This window comes from Schistocerca americana, chromosome 1 (assembly GCF_021461395.2).
Source record: "Schistocerca americana isolate TAMUIC-IGC-003095 chromosome 1, iqSchAmer2.1, whole genome shotgun sequence".
Lineage (NCBI taxonomy): Eukaryota > Metazoa > Arthropoda > Insecta > Orthoptera > Acrididae > Schistocerca > Schistocerca americana.
The window spans coordinates 358230211-358249367 of NC_060119.1; positions in this window are offsets into that span (position 1 = coordinate 358230211).

The following is a 19157-nucleotide window of genomic DNA, read 5'->3' on the forward strand; positions in this document are numbered from 1 at the left end:
TATTAGTTAAAATTTTTTTACGGTTTTTTTCTCGATAGGTCTTGCCTTTTCATCTTTTTACATCGAATTTTAATTTTACTTTTTAAAATTTTTTTCCCATGTCAAATTCGTTGCTTTAATTTTTCTGCATTAGTTATTCTGGATTTTGAGTCTAGCCAGTGAAGATGAAATACGAGGTGCATTCAAGTTCTAAGGCCTCCGATTTTTTATCTAATTAACTACTCACCCGAAATCGATGAAACTGGCGTTACTTCTCGACGTAATTGCCCTGCAGACGTACACATTTTTCACAACGCTGACGCCATGATTCCATGGCAGCGGCGAAGGCTTCTTTAGGAGTCTGTTTTGACCACTGGAAAATCGCTGAGGCAATAGCAGCACGGCAGGTGAATGTGCGGCCACGGAGAGTGTCTTTCATTGTTGGAAAAAGCCAAAAGTCACTAGGAGCCAGGTCAGGTGAGTAGGGAGCATGAGGAGCCACTTCAAAGTTGTTATCACGAAGAAACTGTTGTGTAACGTTAGCTCGATGTGCGGGTGCGTTGTCTTGGTGAAACAGCACACGCGCAGCCCTTCCCGGACGTTTTTGTTGCAGTGCAGGAAGGAATTTGCTCTTCAAAACATTTTCGTAGGATGCACTTGTTACCGTAGCGCCCTTTGGAACGCAATGGGCAAGGATTGCGCCCTCGCTGTCCCAGAACATGGACACCATCATTTTTTCAGCACTGGCGGTTACCCGAAATTTTTTTGGTGGCGGTGAATCTGTGTGCTTCCATTGAGCTGACTGTCGCTTTGTTTCTGGATTGAAAAATGGCATCCACGTCTCATCCATTGTCACAACCGACGAAAAGAAAGTCCCATTCATGCTGTCGTTCCGCGTCAACATTGCTTGGCAACATGCCACACGGGCAGCCATGTAGTCGTCCGTCAGCATTCGTGGCACCCACCTGGATGACACTTTTCGCATTTTCAGGTCGTCATGCAGGATTGTGTGCACAGAACCCACAGAAATGCCAACTCTGGAGGCGATCTGTTCAACAGTCATTCGGCGATCCCCCAAAACAATTCTCTCCACTTTCTCGATCATGTCGTCAGACCGGCTTGTGTGAGCCCGAGGTTGTTTCGGTTTGTTGTCACACGATGTTCTGCCTTCATTAAACTGTCGCACCCACGAACGCACTTCCGACACATCCATAACTCCAACACCACATGTCTCCTTCAACTGTCGATGAATTTCAATTGGTTTCATACCACACAAATTCAGAAAACGAATGATTGCATGCTGTTCAAGTAAGGAAAACGACGCCATTTTAAGTATTTAAAACAGTTCTCATTCTCGCCGCTGGAGGTAAAATTCCATCTGCTGTACGGTGCTGCCATCTCTGGGACATATTGACAATGAACGCAGCCTCATTTTAAAACAATGCGCATGTTTCTATCTCTTTCCAGTCCGGAGAAAAAAAATCGGAGTCCTTAGAACTTGAATGCACCTCGTATTGATCACTATTTTGGTTGGTGTGATTTGGTTTGTTCCATATCGTCTTCTTTAGTAGAGGGAATAATCTTAGACGACAGGGCTCTTCCTTCAGGGAATGTTTCGCTACAAATGTCTGCTGTAGTGTGGGTATCTGCTACAGTAGTGGACTGAGCCTGTCATAAGGAGGTTCTTTCATGGGATATTTTGCTTGGTAGGTTGATGGCTACGTGACCTACAAGTCCACCTGAATCACTTGTGAAAGTTTAGTCTGGAACTGCATCTGTATTACAGGTTCATATCCGCGTTGCATTGAACCGAGACATGTCATTCGCAGGCGTTTCTGCTTTCCCCCAACACCCATGAAGAAACTCGCCAAACTGCAATCTTTCTAGCTTCCGTTCTGGATGATTGGTTTTCCATTTTGCTGTGGTACTGTAAAAATAATGTTTTACGGATTTAAAAACAGATCGATCCACCGGTTGCAGGTGACTTGTAATGTTACTGGGGAGGCAAACTAAAATGGTGTTGTTCATCTCAGCAGACTCCAACATCTGTACAGAGCTAGACTGTGACACATGGCCATCTATAATTAGCATGACATTTCCAAGGGGTTCGCTATGGACAGGAAACCCGAGGGCTTGCATTTATATGGTGGACAACTTGTTCCTCATTGGCTAAACCCAACAGTAGCCTGGACCAATTGCATTTTGTGAAACACAACCGGTTTTCCTTTTCGATCTAGGGTTTTCCTTGGAACATTAAACTCGAACATGTCCCCAAGAATAGATACCATCTTCATATAGACATTGCTTGCCGAAAGAATAGATGCCATCCTCATACAGATAAGGCTTACCAGCCAATGCTCTTCTTCAGCGTGGCTGCACTCACATTGCTCAAACTCTTACGGGAATCGGTAGATTGACTGCCACATGTAATGAGTATAGAGTGCAGGGGCACTACTATTGTAGTGCGTGGACAGTAAGTTGGAAACGTGGGAGGAGCGTGCCAGATATAAGTCCCTACAGTCGCTCTGTGTCCTCGATGGATCAGCCGGAGAGAGCGTCTGCTATGTAAGCGGGGATCCCAGGTTCGAGTCCTGGTCGGGGCACACATTTTCAACTGTCCCCGTTGATATTTATCAACGCCTGTAAGCAGCAAATGGGTTGTATTTCATTGTAACTTCATTCCCCGAGAGCTGCAAGATCACCAATGGTATCTGCTCTTTCGGACATGTCCGGAACTTTCCAGAAATTCAGCTGAGATAATATTTGGACAGGTCATCCAAAATTCGAAAAATGTTCGAAAGAACAGATACCATTTTCATATTCTCAACAGAGTGTCGACATCTTGCCTTGCCCAGCTCCATCACCAAATCTGTCTCCAACCGAGCACATATGGGAGATCATCGGACGACAACTCCAACTTCATCCACAACCAGCATTAACCGTCCCTGTATTGATCGACCAAGTGCAACAGGCATTGAATTCCATCCCATCACTTACATCCAGCACCTGTACGATATAATTCATAAACGTTGCACCCTTGCATTCAGCATTCTGACGGCTACACCAGTTATTAATGTTCCAGCATTTCACATTTGCAATGGCTTTTCTCGCGTCTACAGTAACCTGTGGACTTGCAACGTTAATCACTGAGATATGTTACCTAGAAAAATGTATTCCCGAAATTACATTGCTCTACATTAATCAGTTTTGGTGTTCGGATTTTTTTTTCTGCCAATGCACGTCCGGCTTCTTCGCGCCATCTCAGCTTCGAGCAACACAGGCCTACTGAGCCTGCCGGATGCGGAACTGCGTCAGACGGAGGAGCGCCCGCCAGCCAACTCTCTCTGCACGACCAGCATCTCACTCCCTTACACGGACCGGAGACTAGGACCAAAGACGCCACCTGGCTGACGGTTATGGTACCGCAGGCCGCTGCGTCTTCTGCAGATGCCAGGAAAGGCGAGCAAACTGGCTAACATTCCCGCTCAAGCGCCAGCGCGCTCGCGCGCGCGCGCGCACACACACACACACACACACACACACACACACACACTGACTTTTTTCATATGGAATCGGACTTTTTTCCTTTCAGTCCCGAAGAAATAAAGTCAGTCGGGAAATACACTACTGACCATTGAAATTGCTACAACACGAAGATGACGTGCTACAGAGGTTAAATTTAACCGGCAGGAAGAAGATGCTGTGATATGCAAATGATTAGCTTTTCAGAGCATTCACACAAGGTTGGCGCCGATGGCGACACCTATAACGTGTTGACATAAGGAAAGTTTCCGAACGATTTCTCGTACACCAACAGCAGTTGGCCGGCGTTGCCTGGTGAAACGTTGTTGTGATGCCTCGTGTAAGGAGGAGAAATGCGTACCATCACGTTTCCGACTTTGATAAAGGTCGAATTGTAGCCTATCGGGATTGAGGTTTATCGTATCGCGACATTGCTGCTCGCGTTAGCAGAATATGGAATCGATGGGTTCAGGAGGGTAATACGGAACGCCGTGCTGGATCCCAACGGCCTCGTATCACTAGCAGTCGAGGTGACAGGCATCTTATCCGCATAGCTGTAACGGATCGTGGATCTACGTCTCGATCCTTGAGTCAACATATGGGGACGTTTGCAAGACAACAACCATCTGCACGAACAGTTCGACGATGTTAGCAGCAGCATGGACTGTCAGCTTGGAGACCATGGCTGTGGTTACCCTTGACGCTGCATCACAGACAGGAGCGCCTGCGATGGTGTACCCAACGACGAACCTGGGTGCAAGAATGGCAAAACGTCATTTCTTCGGATGAACCCAGGTTCTGTTTACAGGATAATGATGGTCGCATCCGTGTTCGGCGACAGTGCCGTGAACGCACATTGGAAACGTGTATTCGTCATCGCCATGCTGGCGTATCACCCGGCGTGATGATATGGGGTGCCATTGGTTACACCTCTCGGTCACCTCTTGTTCGCATTGACGGCACTTTGAACTGTTTGACTCAATGTCCAGGCGTATCAAGGCCGTTATTACGGCCAGAGGTGGTTGTTCTGGGTGCTGATTTCTCAGAATCTATGCACCCAAATTGTGTGAAAATGTTATCACATGTTAGTTCTAGTATAATATATTTGTCCAAAGAATACCCGTTTATCATCTGCATTTCTTCTTGGTGTAGCAATTTTAATGGCCAGTAGTGTATTTATACTTTATGAAGTGAAACATGATTGGAAAATGGTAGATTCCTGTACTGCGCAGCGACATCGATTGGAAATGTATGCCACACTTGTTGAAATGTTGGGTCGTCACATCATCTACATCTACATGGATACTCCGCAAGGCACATTTAAGTGTTGGCAGAGGGTTCATCGAACAACTTTCACAGTAATTCTCTGTTATTCCAAAATCGTACAGCCCGCGGAAAAAAGGAACACTTACGTCTTTCCGTACGAGCTTTGATTTCACTTATCTTATTATGACGATCGTTTCTCCCTGTGTAGGTCGGCGTCAACAAAATATTTTTTCATTCGGAGGAGAAAACTGTTGATTGAAATTTCGTGAAAGGATTTCGCCGCAACGGAAAACGCCTTTGTTTTCATGATGTCCACCACAAATCCTGTATCATTTCAGTGAGACTTGTAAAGGGATATCCTCCTTTATAAATACTTTTCCTTAATCGTAGTAGCGGATGCCAGTAATATTTTTCGAATTTTGGGCAGGTCAGTATTATCTCAGCTGATTTTCTGAAAAATTTCATATAATTTTGTACATATTATGCTATATTTCAAGCTAAAATTTCTGAAAAGAAATTACTTTATTTTCGTTTCTATAGTCTATATGTGCTAGATCCGAATGTGCATCTAAAATTGTTTTTTAGAAAGATTTGAAATTACGAAATATTTTTCGCACTTAACATTTCTATTATCAATTACGCAATCTAGTACTGTTTATTATGTTTATTTCTGGATTCATTTATGAAATAATATCCGAACTTAATAGAAATTCATTTGTCAAGAATAATTGTAAACCCTTCTGAATGTTGTTATTACCGCAGAGTGAAGTAGTAGTAAGCATGCCTCTGATGTGATCGCCGGTCGGTGTGGCCGAGCGGTTGCAGCCGCTTCAGTCTGGAACCGCGCGACCGCTACGGTCGCAGGTTCGAATCCTGCCTCGGTCATGGATGTGTGTGGTGTCCTTAGGTTAATTAGGTTTAATTAGTTCTAAGTCTAGGGAACTAATGACCTCAGACGTTAAGTCCCATAGTGCTCAGACCCATTTGAACCATTTTTTATGTGATCGGACGTATTTTTGTATTTTTTGGCGAACAATGTGAAAATTCAAAAGACTGTGTGATGTATTAAAATGTGACAAAATAAGTTAACATAAAAAATAAAAATTTTGCAGCAACATTCTTCAAAATTATTGAGATCACTTGAATCATGATAACCTAAATGTGAGAATTTCAGCTTCAATAATTAGACTCATAGACGAGAACAACTGGAGCCAACTCTGTAAGAAACGATAAGTAAATTAAAAAGTTTATTGTAATATTTCTCCTGTCAAATCTTCAGAAAAAACTTTGCACATTGGTGAACAATAGCAGTATCTAGGAAGGAGAGGGTAGATTATACACTCTCTCCCCTATTTCGCGATAATACAAACCGAACTGCCCTTCTTTCTCGATGTACTCCGTCAATACCATCTGGTCAGGATCCCACAGCGTCAACCGTTAATTGTGTGTCAATTTAAGTAGACCTAATATTTCCCGGAGAACCTTTGTGACATTCAATTTTATTTGCCATATGGAATTCTTTGACGTTCACATGCATTTATAAGTAACGTACAGTGTGTGTGGCACGGTTTCCTTAGGCGATTGATTCGACAATGACATCGATATCTGTATACGGAATTACACAGAATACGATCAAAAATAACCGGTCAGCTATTAGTGCAAACTAATATGGGGTGTCTCCACCTGTAGCTTTATGATGGCTTCAACTCTGCTGCGAACGCAATCTAAGAGGTGACTGATTGTGGAGAAATGACAGCCTTGTAATTATCACGGTCTGAAACCAAAGATGGTAGTTACGCAAGACGCGGGGGGTCTGCAGCGAAGTCGACGATACAACGCGTTAGGCCGGCCGGGCTGGCCGAACGGTTCTAGGCGCTACAGTCTGGAACCGCGCGATCGCTACGGTCGCAGGTTCGAATCCTGCCTCGGGCATGGATGTGTGTGATGTCCTTAGGTTAGTTAGGTTTAAGTAGTTCTAAGTTCTAGGGGACTGATGACCTCAGAAGTTAAGTCCCGTAGTGCTCAGAGCCATTTGATACAACGCGTTCAAACTACACGTAATGGCAGGTAAGGTTCTCTAAGCATTCGCCAAATGCAAGCCCTTCCATCGGATGGCCACAGTGATTCTTCACTCCAAATCACTCGTTTCCAGTCATCTACTCTCCATGGGGACAGCTTTTTACGCACGTTCAAGCGTCATTTAGCATTCGCTTATGAGGATCTCGTCGACCATTTACCCCATTCTTCTTCACACGCTACTCATTGTGCTCACTGGACTGCTGGTAACTCTTTGGAACGTAGGACTGATTTCGTCCGCTGATTTAATGAGATTTTTTTTCCAGACACCCTCCGCAGTGCTCGACGGTCTCTGTGTTCCAGTACATGTCTGTCTGGTCTTGATTTAGCTGCAGTCGCTCCCTCGCGTTTTCATTTCACAGTTATGTTACCAACAATCGACGTGAACAGCTTTAGAAGGGTTGAAATGTCTCTGACGTTTTGTTATTCAGGTGGCAGCCAATGACAAGTCCACATTCGAAGTTACTAAGCTCTTCTGCCCGATCTACTCTGCTGTTACTGCTTCCGAACGGACAACACAGTACAGACAGTTTAAGGGTATCCAGAATGAGATTTTCACTCTGCAGCGGAGTGTGCGCTGATATGAAACTTCCTGGCAGATTAAAACTGTGTGTCGGACCGAGACTCGAACTCGGGACCTTTGCCTTTCGCGGGCAAGTGCTCTACCATCTGAGCTACCGAAGCACGACTCACGCCCGGTACTCACAGCCCTACTTCTGCCAGTATCTCGTCTCCTACCTTCCAAACTTTACAGAAGCTCTCCTGCGAACCTTGCAGAACTAGCACTCCTGAAAGAAAGGATATAGCGGAGACATGGCTTAGCCACAGCCTGGGGGATGTTTCCAGAATGAGATTTTCACTCTGCAGCGGAGTGTGCGCTGATAAGAAACTTCCTGGCAGATTAAAACTGTGTGCCCGACCGAGATGGATCTCTCAAACTGCATGCACGCGAAGTTAGAGAGGAATCTTGAGGGAAAAAGAGGTAGAAAAAAGACTAAGCTGGACGACAGGACAGAGAGAACCGTAAAGTATAATGAACAAACTGGCAACATTAGATCCTGCTTGAAAGCCGTTGCCCAAATTCAAAACCTGGACTAAAAATTGTTAAAAAGTTGTGTGTTAAAAAGCCATAAAGACCACTGCGTCCTCGTAGATTATTAAGTTAAAATTATTAAGTATATTCCAACAGCATTATTGGCGCTAATATTAAGTTATAGTTATAAATAAATTGCACTGTAGTTCCTGGATAAAAATGATGAAGTCTATTTAGGCTGATTTTAAACACGCTAAGATGGTAAACGATCATTTATCATTTTGACAGTCCAAAGACTGAGCAAAGTGTAAGGTGAATCACCCTTAAAGAGTGTTTCAGGCCTCATAACAATGTCCGTAAATAGCTCAATGATGAAACTAACTGGACGCAGCTCGGCTCACTAGTGTTTAATCAATAAGCAGTGGGACTCGGCTTAGCAAAGCCAACATTTAATATCATCCAAATGAGCCTCCCGTCATCAGAAATTACAGTTGCATTCAACTTTTTTCAGCTGTACTTTCCTGTTTAGTGTCCGTAGTTTCTTCCCCTGTTTTGAATGTTGTCCCGCGACACATTATTAATTAACGTTTGCCCGCAAGGGATATCGGATCGTAGTGAAGAAATTAACATGGCGTATGTCATTTTTCTTTTCATCCATTCCTATCCCATTTCTTCCTACCTTTCTTTTTGGACTGTTGGTCAAAGTAACTGAAACAGCCACAGTGTTTAAAGTAATTAGCGAACAGTCGCATTCTTTTTACATCGCTCCTTTCATGTTCCTCCCATGGCGATAGGCTGTTTCTATCGCAGCCAGTAAGTGAGGAAAGAAGCTACCGCACAAACACAGGAAGGATGGGGCTATATTTATGCTTGGAAAAACTAATTACATATTAGCACAGTCGCTTTCATTTCCCAAAAGTTTTAAGTATTTCGATTTCTGGATAAGGAAAAGAAGCTCTATATTTCAGTACAACGGAACGATAGTTGGAAATACATTCCTGGAAATGGAAAAAAGAACACATTGACAACGGTGTGTCAGACCCACCATACTTGCTCCGGACACTGCGAGAGGGCTGTACAAGCAATGATCACACGCACGGCACAGCGGACACACCAGGAACCGCGGTGTTGGCCATCGAATGACGCTAGCTGCGCAGCATTTGTGCACCGCCGCCGTCAGTGTCAGCCAGTTTGCCGTGGCATACGGAGCTCCATCGCAGTCTTTAACACTTGTAGCATGCCGCGACAGCGTGGACGTGAACCGTATGTGCAGTTGACATACTTTGAGCGAGGGCGTATAGTGGGCATGCGGGAGGCCGGGTGGACGTACCGCAGAATTGCTCAACACGTGGGGCATGAGGTCTCCACAGTACATCGATGTTGTCGCCAGTGGTCAGCGGAAGGTGCACTTGCCCGTCGACCTGGGACCGGACCGCAGCGACGCACGGATGCACGCCAAGACCGTAGGATCCTACGCAGTGCCGTAGGGGACCGCACCGCCACTTCCCAGCAAATTAGGGACACTGTTGCTCCTGGGGTATCGGCGAGGACCATTCGCAATCGTCTGCATGAATCTGGGCTACGGTCCCGCACACCGTTAGGCCGTCTTCCGCTCACGCCCCAACATCGTGCAGCTCGCCTCCAGTGGTGTCGCGACAGGCGTGAATGGAGGGACGAATGGAGACGTGTCGTCTTCAGCGATGAGAGTCGCTTCTGCCTTGGTGCCAATGATGGTCGTATGCGTGTTTGGCGCCGTGCAGGTGAGCGCCACAATCAGGACTGCATACGACCGAGGCACACAGGGCCAACACCCGGCATCATGGTGTGGGGAGCGATCTCCTACACTGGCCGTACACCACTGGTGATCGTCGAGGGGACACTGAATAGTGCACGGTACATCCAAACCGTCATCGAACCCATCGTTCTACCATTCCTAGACCGGCAAGAGAACTTGCTGTTCCAACAGGACAATGCACGTCCGCATGTATCCTGTGCCACCCAACGTGCTCTAGAAGGTGTAAGTCAACTACCCTGGCCAGCAAGATCTCCGGATCTGTCCCCCATTGAGCATGTTTGGGACTGGGTGAAGCGTCGTCTCACGCGGTCTGCACGTCCAGCACGAACGCTGGTCCAACTGAGGCGCCAGGTGGAAATGGCATGGCAAGCCGTTCCACAGGACTACATCCAGCATCTCTACGATCGTCTCCATGGGAGAATAGCAGCCTGCATTGCTGCGAAAGGTGGATATACACTGTACTAGTGCCGACATTGTGCATGCTCTGTTGCCTGTGTCTATGTGCCTGTGGTTCTGTCAGTGTGATCATGTGATGTATCTGACCCCAGGAATGTGTCAATAAAGTTTCCCCTTCCTGGGACAATGAATTCACGGTGTTCTTATTTCAATTTCCAGGAGTGTATGTCGGTATTAGATGCAACTAAATTCCATCTATGTAGTGTTATATCAGTATTTTCATTTGGTAACGTGATTTCAAGAAGCCAGATATCTACGCAGGAGGCCCCTTACGTACTGACTGTGTAGGGTAGGGCGAAATTTCCCACATCCTTGATAACGCGCGATGTCTTACTAAAAAATGTAATATTTTTTATTTTTAGACTTTGCTGTTACAAAGAATGGCGATGTTGTTACAACGCTCAAACATATGTGGAGGTAGATTTGCGAGGAGCACTCCTCTTGCTAAGGGGTCCGAAAAATCTGTTACAGGATACATTTCCGATTCTCCGAAAATGAGACTCGGGGAAAGAGGTTAGCAATGTTGCGTGGTTGGGAAATCTCACGAATGTTTATGATCCGTTGCATGTTCTTCTTATATTCCAAATTGCTAAAAAGGAGCCACTGTGAAAATTAAAAATTCCGCCAATGCTTGCTTTGTATGGTCTCTTCTGGCTTATGAGAAAAATTTTGTTACAAGTGTACATGTACAAATAAATTGTACACGGATGATATTCACTATAGTATTGGCTTCCTCATCAAACTTCAGGACATTTCAGAATTTGACAGGCAGAATTGCGGCCTGAAGCAGAAAACCAAGACTGATTTGTACAGAAAGAAGAAATTCGAGCATAAGGGTGAAACTTCCTGGCAGATTAAAACTGTGTGCCCGACCGAGACTCGAACTCGGGACCTTTGCCTTTCGCGGGCAAGTGCTCTGCCATCTGAGCTACCGAAGCACGACTCACGCCCGGTACTCACAGCTCTACTTCTGCCAGTATCTCGTCTCCTACCTTCCAAACTTTACAGAAGCTCTCCTGCGAACCTTGCAGAACTAGCACTCCTGAAAGAAAGGATATAGCGGAGACATGGCTTAGCCACGGGCTGGGGGAATGTTTCCAGAATGAGATTTTCACTCTGCAGCGGAGTGTGCGCTGATATGAAACTTCCTGGCAGATTAAAACTGTGTGCCCAACCGAGACTCGAACTCGGGACCTTTGCCCTTTGCGGGCAAGTGCTCAACCATCTGAGCTACCCAAGCACGACTCACGCCCCGTCCTCACAGCTTTACTTCTGCCAGTATATCGTCTTCTACCTTCCAAACTTTACAGAAGCTCCTCTGCAAGGTTCGCAGGAGAGCTTTGGCTGCCCTGGACATTTTGTTGACCTGATTGAAGCTCTCCACGATGATATGACTGGACAGGTCCTCTGCCAAAATAAAACGACTGGTGAATTCCCAATAACAAGCGGGCTTAAACAAGGGTGCGTTCTTGCACCAACATTATTTGCATTGTATCTGGCAGCTATGCTTTAAGAGACAACCGTAAACAATGCAGGAATAGAACTAAAGGACAGGTTTGATGGAGGATTATTCAACCAGTCCAGACTCCATTCAAAAAGGTTCACCAGTACCACTCGTGTGACAGAGCTGCAGTATGCTGATGACAATGCTTCTCCAGCTCATTCACCTGCAGAGCTGCAGCTGTCAGTTGATTTCCTCATCAGGGCGTACGAACGATTTGGTCTCTCCATCAATATTCCAAAGGCAAAGGTGATGGCGCAGCCAACTCCTGGCTCCTCCGTTCCTGACTTCAGCGTATCCATTTGTAAGTAGGCTGTTTATGTTTTCTCTATGTAAGTAGGCTGTTTATGTTTTCTCTATGTAAGTAGGCTGTTTAGGTTTTTTTATTGGTAACGCCACCTCTGTATGAAAATCACTGGATGTGCTGTGTGCAGTCTGTGGCTGCTTTGCATTGTTGTAATACTCGCCATTGTAGTGTTAGGCAGCTGGCTGTGAACAGCGCGTAGCGTTGCGCAGTTGGAGGTGAGCCGCCAGCAGTGGTGGATGTGGGGAGAGAGATGGCGGAGTTTTGAAATTTGTCATGAACTGCTATATTTATATATGATGATATCAAGGTAAATACATTGTTTGTTCTCTATTAATATCTTTCATTTGCTAACTATCCCTATCAGTAGTTAGTGCCTTCCATAGTTTGAATCTTTTATTTAGCTGGCAGTAGTGGCGCTCGCTGTATTGCAGTAGCTTGAGTAGCGAAGATTTTTGTGAGGTAAGTGATTTGTGAAAGGTATAGGTTAATGTTAGTCAGGGCCATTCTTTTGCAGGGATCTTTGATAGTCAGATTGCGTTGCGCTAAAAATATTTTATGTCAGTTTAAGCACAGTCATGTATAATTGTTCAAAGGGGACGTTTCATATGTCGACCCTTAGCCGATGATACCTCACTGGAATCTTCTGATCTTTTGTTGTAGTTTGTGTAATTAGTGTAGATTTTGTTTATTTCTAGCGCGTAATTGTAGAGAAAATCTCCTTTGTAGTTGCAGTCTTTCATTGTTGTACAGTAAAACAGTTGTGGTATGCATGTAGATTTGCACCAAGTATTTCGCAGCTGCAATTAACTAGATATTATTTTCAGTGTTATGTTAATGTGTTCTCTTATTTTTGCTCTTCAAATTGTGCTTTTCTGTGTTGTCATGTGAAATACTGTGACAATAATGGCGTTTGAAAAACGTAATACTAGGCTCCAAAGTAAACTGAGAAATGACAGTGAAAATGAAAGCAGTGTGTTAGCGCCACCGAGTAATGAATTAACTGATGTTCAAAGTAGTAATTTGATAATTATGCATAGGGAAATGGAGCGGGCGGCAAACAATGGCGTGGACAGTGAAACAATTAGTGAAGAGGGAAGCATTATCGATCGATCGGTCGGCAACAGCTCGCCTCAGGAATCCGAAATGACAGGACACAATTTTGCAAATACTGTAGATTCAGGTTTTGCGTCCTCACCGTTTTCCCAAATGAGTCAAGACACGTTTTCCGCTTGTCAAAATGTGAATGTTGCCGGTGCAAATTCACTGCCGAAAAGCACTGAGGAACATGTTTCAGACACCAGTGCATTGTTATTACAGTTAATGCAACAAATGGGACAAAAGCTACAAAAGTTAGACACAACACTTGAACAAAATCAGAAACAAATGGGACAAAAGCTTCAAAAGTTAGACACAATGGAACAAAATCTTCAAAAGTTAGACACCACACTTGAACAAACACGTGAAGATTTAACTACTGAGTTACATAAAATCGAATCGAAATGTCAAAAAGTCTGTAACGACGTAAAAACACAAATTTGTGAGCATTTTCAACCTATTTTTTCGCGACATGAAAATGCATTACAGAATCACGAAGCAGCCATAAAAGAACTGCAAATTATTGTTCATGAAAATCATGAGACCTTGCAAGCTAAAATTGACTCAGTTGCATCTACCGATTCGGTTACGCAACTTACAAAAACTCAGGAAAACTTAAAGGACACAGTAGAAAGACACATGGAGGAAATTAGTTCATTATCAGAGAAAGTAATTGAACTTTCGGATCAGCTAAATAATTTATCTACGAAGGTAGATGATAATCTGAATGACACAAAACCGGTAGTCTTTAATAACACAGAAGAGAGCGAACAAATTAGGAAACTGAAACAAAACCTGAATCAAATTGATACGCAACACCAAAGAGAAATCCGGGAAGTACAAGATCAGCTAACACAGGTAATACAAGAATTACGTATTTCAGAGGACACTCGCGCTCCAATACGGGAAGAGGGACTTAGAAATACGGAACAGCCACAAAATAATAACACAGGACACTTCGGAAGTTATGAAAGAAATTGGCAAGGTGCACCGAATTTTGAAATGGAACCGCCGAAACGACGTAACAATGACCGATATGCGACTCGCCGACATGATGACTTTGACTATAAGCTGTTCATTACTACACGTAAATTCAAAACATTTAAGAATTCTGGCAACGACATTCATCCACAAGCATAGCTCCATCAATTCTCTCATTGTTTTCCTCCCAACTGGTCATTAGAGCACAGATTAGAATTTATGTGTGGCTACTTAGAGAATGAACCAGCTGTAAGAATGCGGTCGGTCATTCACGATTGCCACAGTGAAGGAGAGTTTTACCATGCCTTCCTCTCAGCATATTGGTCTCAGGCCACACAAGACCGAGTAAAACAAAGCATCATAATGATGAAACGTTTCGAACAATCTGAATTTTCCAGTCTTATCAAATATTTTGAAGACATGTTGCATAAGAATCAATATCTTTCAAACCCATACAGCCCCTCAGAACTCATCCGCATTTGCTTACTCAAATTGCCTGAACATTTACGACATATTATTTTAGCAGGACGTTGCAAAGACGACATTGAAGCATTTCAGGGACTGTTACAAGAACTGGAAATTGACACAGACCGTCGCGGGATGCGAAAACAGGAAAACAATCACTACAGGTCACATACGTCACAATTCCGTTACGACAGAAACAATAACTGGACACGACAAGGCTATTCTTACAACGCAAATCGTGACCAAAACAGACACCACCCATATGACAACCACTGGCAGAGTAATAATAGTTACAGAGAAAGATCGCATTTCCGTAGTAATGAATATGACAGAGATAACCACAGAAACAGACAATATGGGAACCAAAACAATTATTACCAGGGGAGACAGAATAACTTCAGACGTAACAGTTCAGCGCGGAGTTACGATTCAGGGAGAAATTTTCCACCACGTGACCGACAAGGAAGAAACTACGGAATCTACCGACATGACGACAGACGATATAATCATAACGACAGACGTCAATTTCATCAGAACTGGCGGGATTCTAACACGGCTGGGCCCTCTCGAGGAGGTGAATTTGTAGAAGTTAGGTCTCCTAATCCCAATAACAGCGCGCGCCAACAAAGAGACAGACAATGACTCGCGCCGCAGGCACCCACGTGCGCCGGCTGGCTCAGAGAAAAATAACATAGACGCTAACCTTGAGAAAAATTCCAGTATTCTTTACCGACGTATACCGCCTGACAATTGCATTCAAGTTCAAACTCTGAGTACTATGAAGAGTAAAGGTTTGCACCACACTTCACATGTAAAACCGTTTATTGAAAGATAATCTACTTTTTGACTTAGTCTTTGGTATAAAATTTTTTCGCTTCACATTACTAATATGCTTTGTCAGACTTAGAATCTGTTAACATACAACAATGTTTGAAGTTAAATATCCAATCAAGAACCAAGAGAACTTATTTAAACAGAAATGACGAATGCATTGTTATAGTGAACAGACGACACAGTGTTGTATTTGTACATTCTTGCTTGTTAGTTGCACGATTACGTAACGACTATAAGGCTCACATACTTAGAACATTTACCAGTACTGCTAATGAGATTTTAATGCAACATTTTGGTTTATTTGAAAATACATTCTGAATTTAAAGTGCTTTCTGAGAGATACCAGATGACACAGAGGTTAGTTTATGTGACAGCTACACGATTTTTATCACGACGCTACTAATGATTGACAATTTACAATGTTCCTTTTGCGGTGTATCTGTTTTATATCTGCACAGTTTTCTGAATTCTTCTGGAAAGAAAAACATGTTTTAGTAGTAACTTTTGTGGTATAGCAACAATGAGACAGCCTTTTTCGTGGCACAACAATACGTTACTGTACAGTACTTTCTTCATCACGGCAATAAGCGTAATAACTAAGACATTTATACGCAAAGCATTTCACTTTTGTGTATTATGAGGTAAGTACATTGGCTTCTGCAGAACTTAGCTTTCGGAGGACGATAACTACGACACTTCCACAGAGATTATCTTACAGCAAGACGCACATTTCGCGCTACAGGACACGTATTTGAGTGATTAATTTCCCACTTAAAACATGCATTTTTTTAGATATTTGAAGTACAATGATACAAGGGTTTTCCGTGATATATTTCATTCCATTGCTGTAATCTGTAACACCTGAGGGTATAATTACATTAATCCTCAGGGGGGTATACGCCTACTTTGTGTACCATGTGTTTGGCAACCACAAGGAACCCTAGCTAATATGGTATTTGCTTATACAACTTTACACATCGGTACCATATTTCTCTAACACACAAATTACACAGCTATCTGATCATGTAACTGAGAGATAAACTTTTTTTATTACATCAGTGACAGATGTTTACGCAATTACACAGTTGGATAACTTCACACTTATGAAATTGTATTTTGTCTGTACTTTGTGAAATGCTCATATTTTTTCGGAACCATTGTGATACTATGAGAGCTTTGAATGATGTATTTGGTATGGATTCATGATTTTTAAAGTACGTTTGAGGCAGATGACACTTTTGACATGAGCAGAGAATTTTTTTAATTATTGGAGAAAGCTACGACGATTTTGAGATTTGACTGAGGTGTTATGATGTTATTTTTACGACGACGATGTGTATTATGCTGCTAAGGTATGTTTACGATTAATAGGCTGAGGCTATATGAGTTATTTGATTATGCTTCATATTTATAATGACGAAATATTGACGAGTGTCGATGGATACGTATATGTGTAATAAGGTAAGGAGTAATGAATAGTGGGTAGGGACTCTTGACTTGTGAAAAAGGATGTTGGAAACCAAGAATCGTACTTTAAGAGTTATGAAATGTGTGTAAATGCGTGAATGTATCACAATGCCGGCGAAAATTTTTTGGACAACGTTATATTCATAGGATTTTCTTTCTACAGATTTGCAACGCTAATTCTTGACCTGTGAAATATTTTTATGTGAGACTGTCACTGTAGCGGAAACTGGTGTCGTAAATATTTCCGTAAGAAAGTTAAGTGACCACCTGCACGTAATGCGTCGTGGGCACGCAGCTGTGTCAAACACCTGGAGAACAAGCCATTAGGGTGTGCCTTTCCGGAAGCACAGGTAGAAAAAAAAAGAAAAAAGGCAGGCCTTTATCCTCGCCATTGGCATTCCTTTAGAGAAAATATTGCAAATGCGACACCCTCATTACTTCCATTAACCTTGCTATTGACATTCCTTTGTAGAAAGCATCGCAAATATTACACGCTCATTACCTGAAAACATATGATTACTCGTACTTTGTGCTAATTACTGCAATGCTTATGAACTGATGGGAAATATTCGTACATCTGCACACCTGATTATGACAAGTGTCTTTCTATGAGAGTTGAGAGCTACTGACTTACGAAATGCCACATGACTATTGAATGATATTTTTATGCTTTGCTTTTCGTAGTTGCTTATTTCACTTGATATCTGGTTTCCAGCTGTGTTGCAGCATTGCTTTTATAAAATAAAATGCATTTGCTAATGTGAACACTTTCTGTCAACAGATCTATTAAATAATTATTTTATGATCCACATTCTTTAAAAAAGGAGCACTTGGAAAGGAAAGAACAATAAGAAGGAACTAGTAACAGTAACACATAATTTTCTTTTCAAGTACATGGTAATATTTCTTTTTACAATCAGTTGTTGTGGTGCACCACTTTAATTACATACACTCCTGGAAATGGAAAAAAGAACACATTGACACCGGTGTGTCAGACCAACCATACTTGCTCCGGACACTGCGAGAGGGCTGTACAAGCAATGATCACACGCACGGCACAGCGGACACACCAGGAACCGCGGTGTTGGCCGTCGAATGGCGCTAGCTGCGCAGCATTTGTGCACCGCCGCCGTCAGTGTAAGCCAGTTTGCCGTGGCACACGGAGCTCCATCGCAGTCTTTAACACTGGTAGCATGCCGCGACAGCGTGGAGGTGGACCGTATGTGCAGTTGACGGACTTTGAGCGAGGGCGTATAGTGGGCATGCGGGAGGCCGGGTGGACGTACCGCCGAATTGCTCAACACGTGGGGCGTGAGGTCTCCACAGTACATCGATGTTGTCGCCAGTGGTCGGCGGAAGGTGCACGTGCCCGTCGACCTGGGACCGGACCGCAGCGACGCACGGATGCACGCCAAGACCGTAGGATCCTACGCAGTGCCGTAGGGGACCGCACCGCCACTTCCCAGCAAATTAGGGACACTGTTGCTCCTGGGGTATCGGCGAGGACCATTCGCAACCGTCTCCATGAAGCTGGGCTACGGTCCCGCACACCGTTAGGCCGTCTTCCGCTCACGCCCCAACATCGTGCAGCCCGCCTCCAGAGGTGTCGCGACAGGCGTGAATGGAGGGACGAATGGAGACGAGTCGTCTTCAGCGATGAGAGTCGCTTCTGCCTTGGTGCCAATGATGGTCGTATGCGTGTTTGGCGCCGTGCAGGTGAGAGCCACAATCAGGACTGCATACGACCGAGGCACACAGGGCCAACACCCGCCATCATGGTGTGGGGAGCGATCTCCTACACTGGCCGTACACCACTGGTGATCGTCGAGGGGACACTGAATAGTGCACGGTACATCCAAACCGTCATCGAACCCATCGTTCTACCATTCCTAGACCGGCAACGGAACTTGCTGTTCCAATAGGACAATGCACGTCCGCATGTATCCCGTGCCACCCAACGTGCTCTAGAAGGTGTAAGTCAACTACCCTGGCCAGCAAGATCTCCGGATCTGTCCCCCATTGAGCATGTTTGGGACTGGATGAAGCGTCGTCTCACGCGGTCTGCACGTCCAGCACGAACGCTGGTCCAACTGAGGCGCCAGGCGGAAATGGCATGGCAAGCCGTTCCACAGGACTACAACCAGCATCTCTACGATCGTCTCCATGGGAGAATAGCAGCCTGCATTGCTGCGAAAGGTGGATATACACTGTACTAGTGCCGACATTGTGCATGCTCTGTTACCTGTGTCTATGTGCCTGTGGTTCTGTCAGTGTGATCATGTGATGTATCTGACCCCAGGAATGTGTCAATAAAGTTTCCCCTTCCTGGGACAATGAATTCACGGTGTTCTTATTTCAATTTCCAGGAGTGTAGATATTA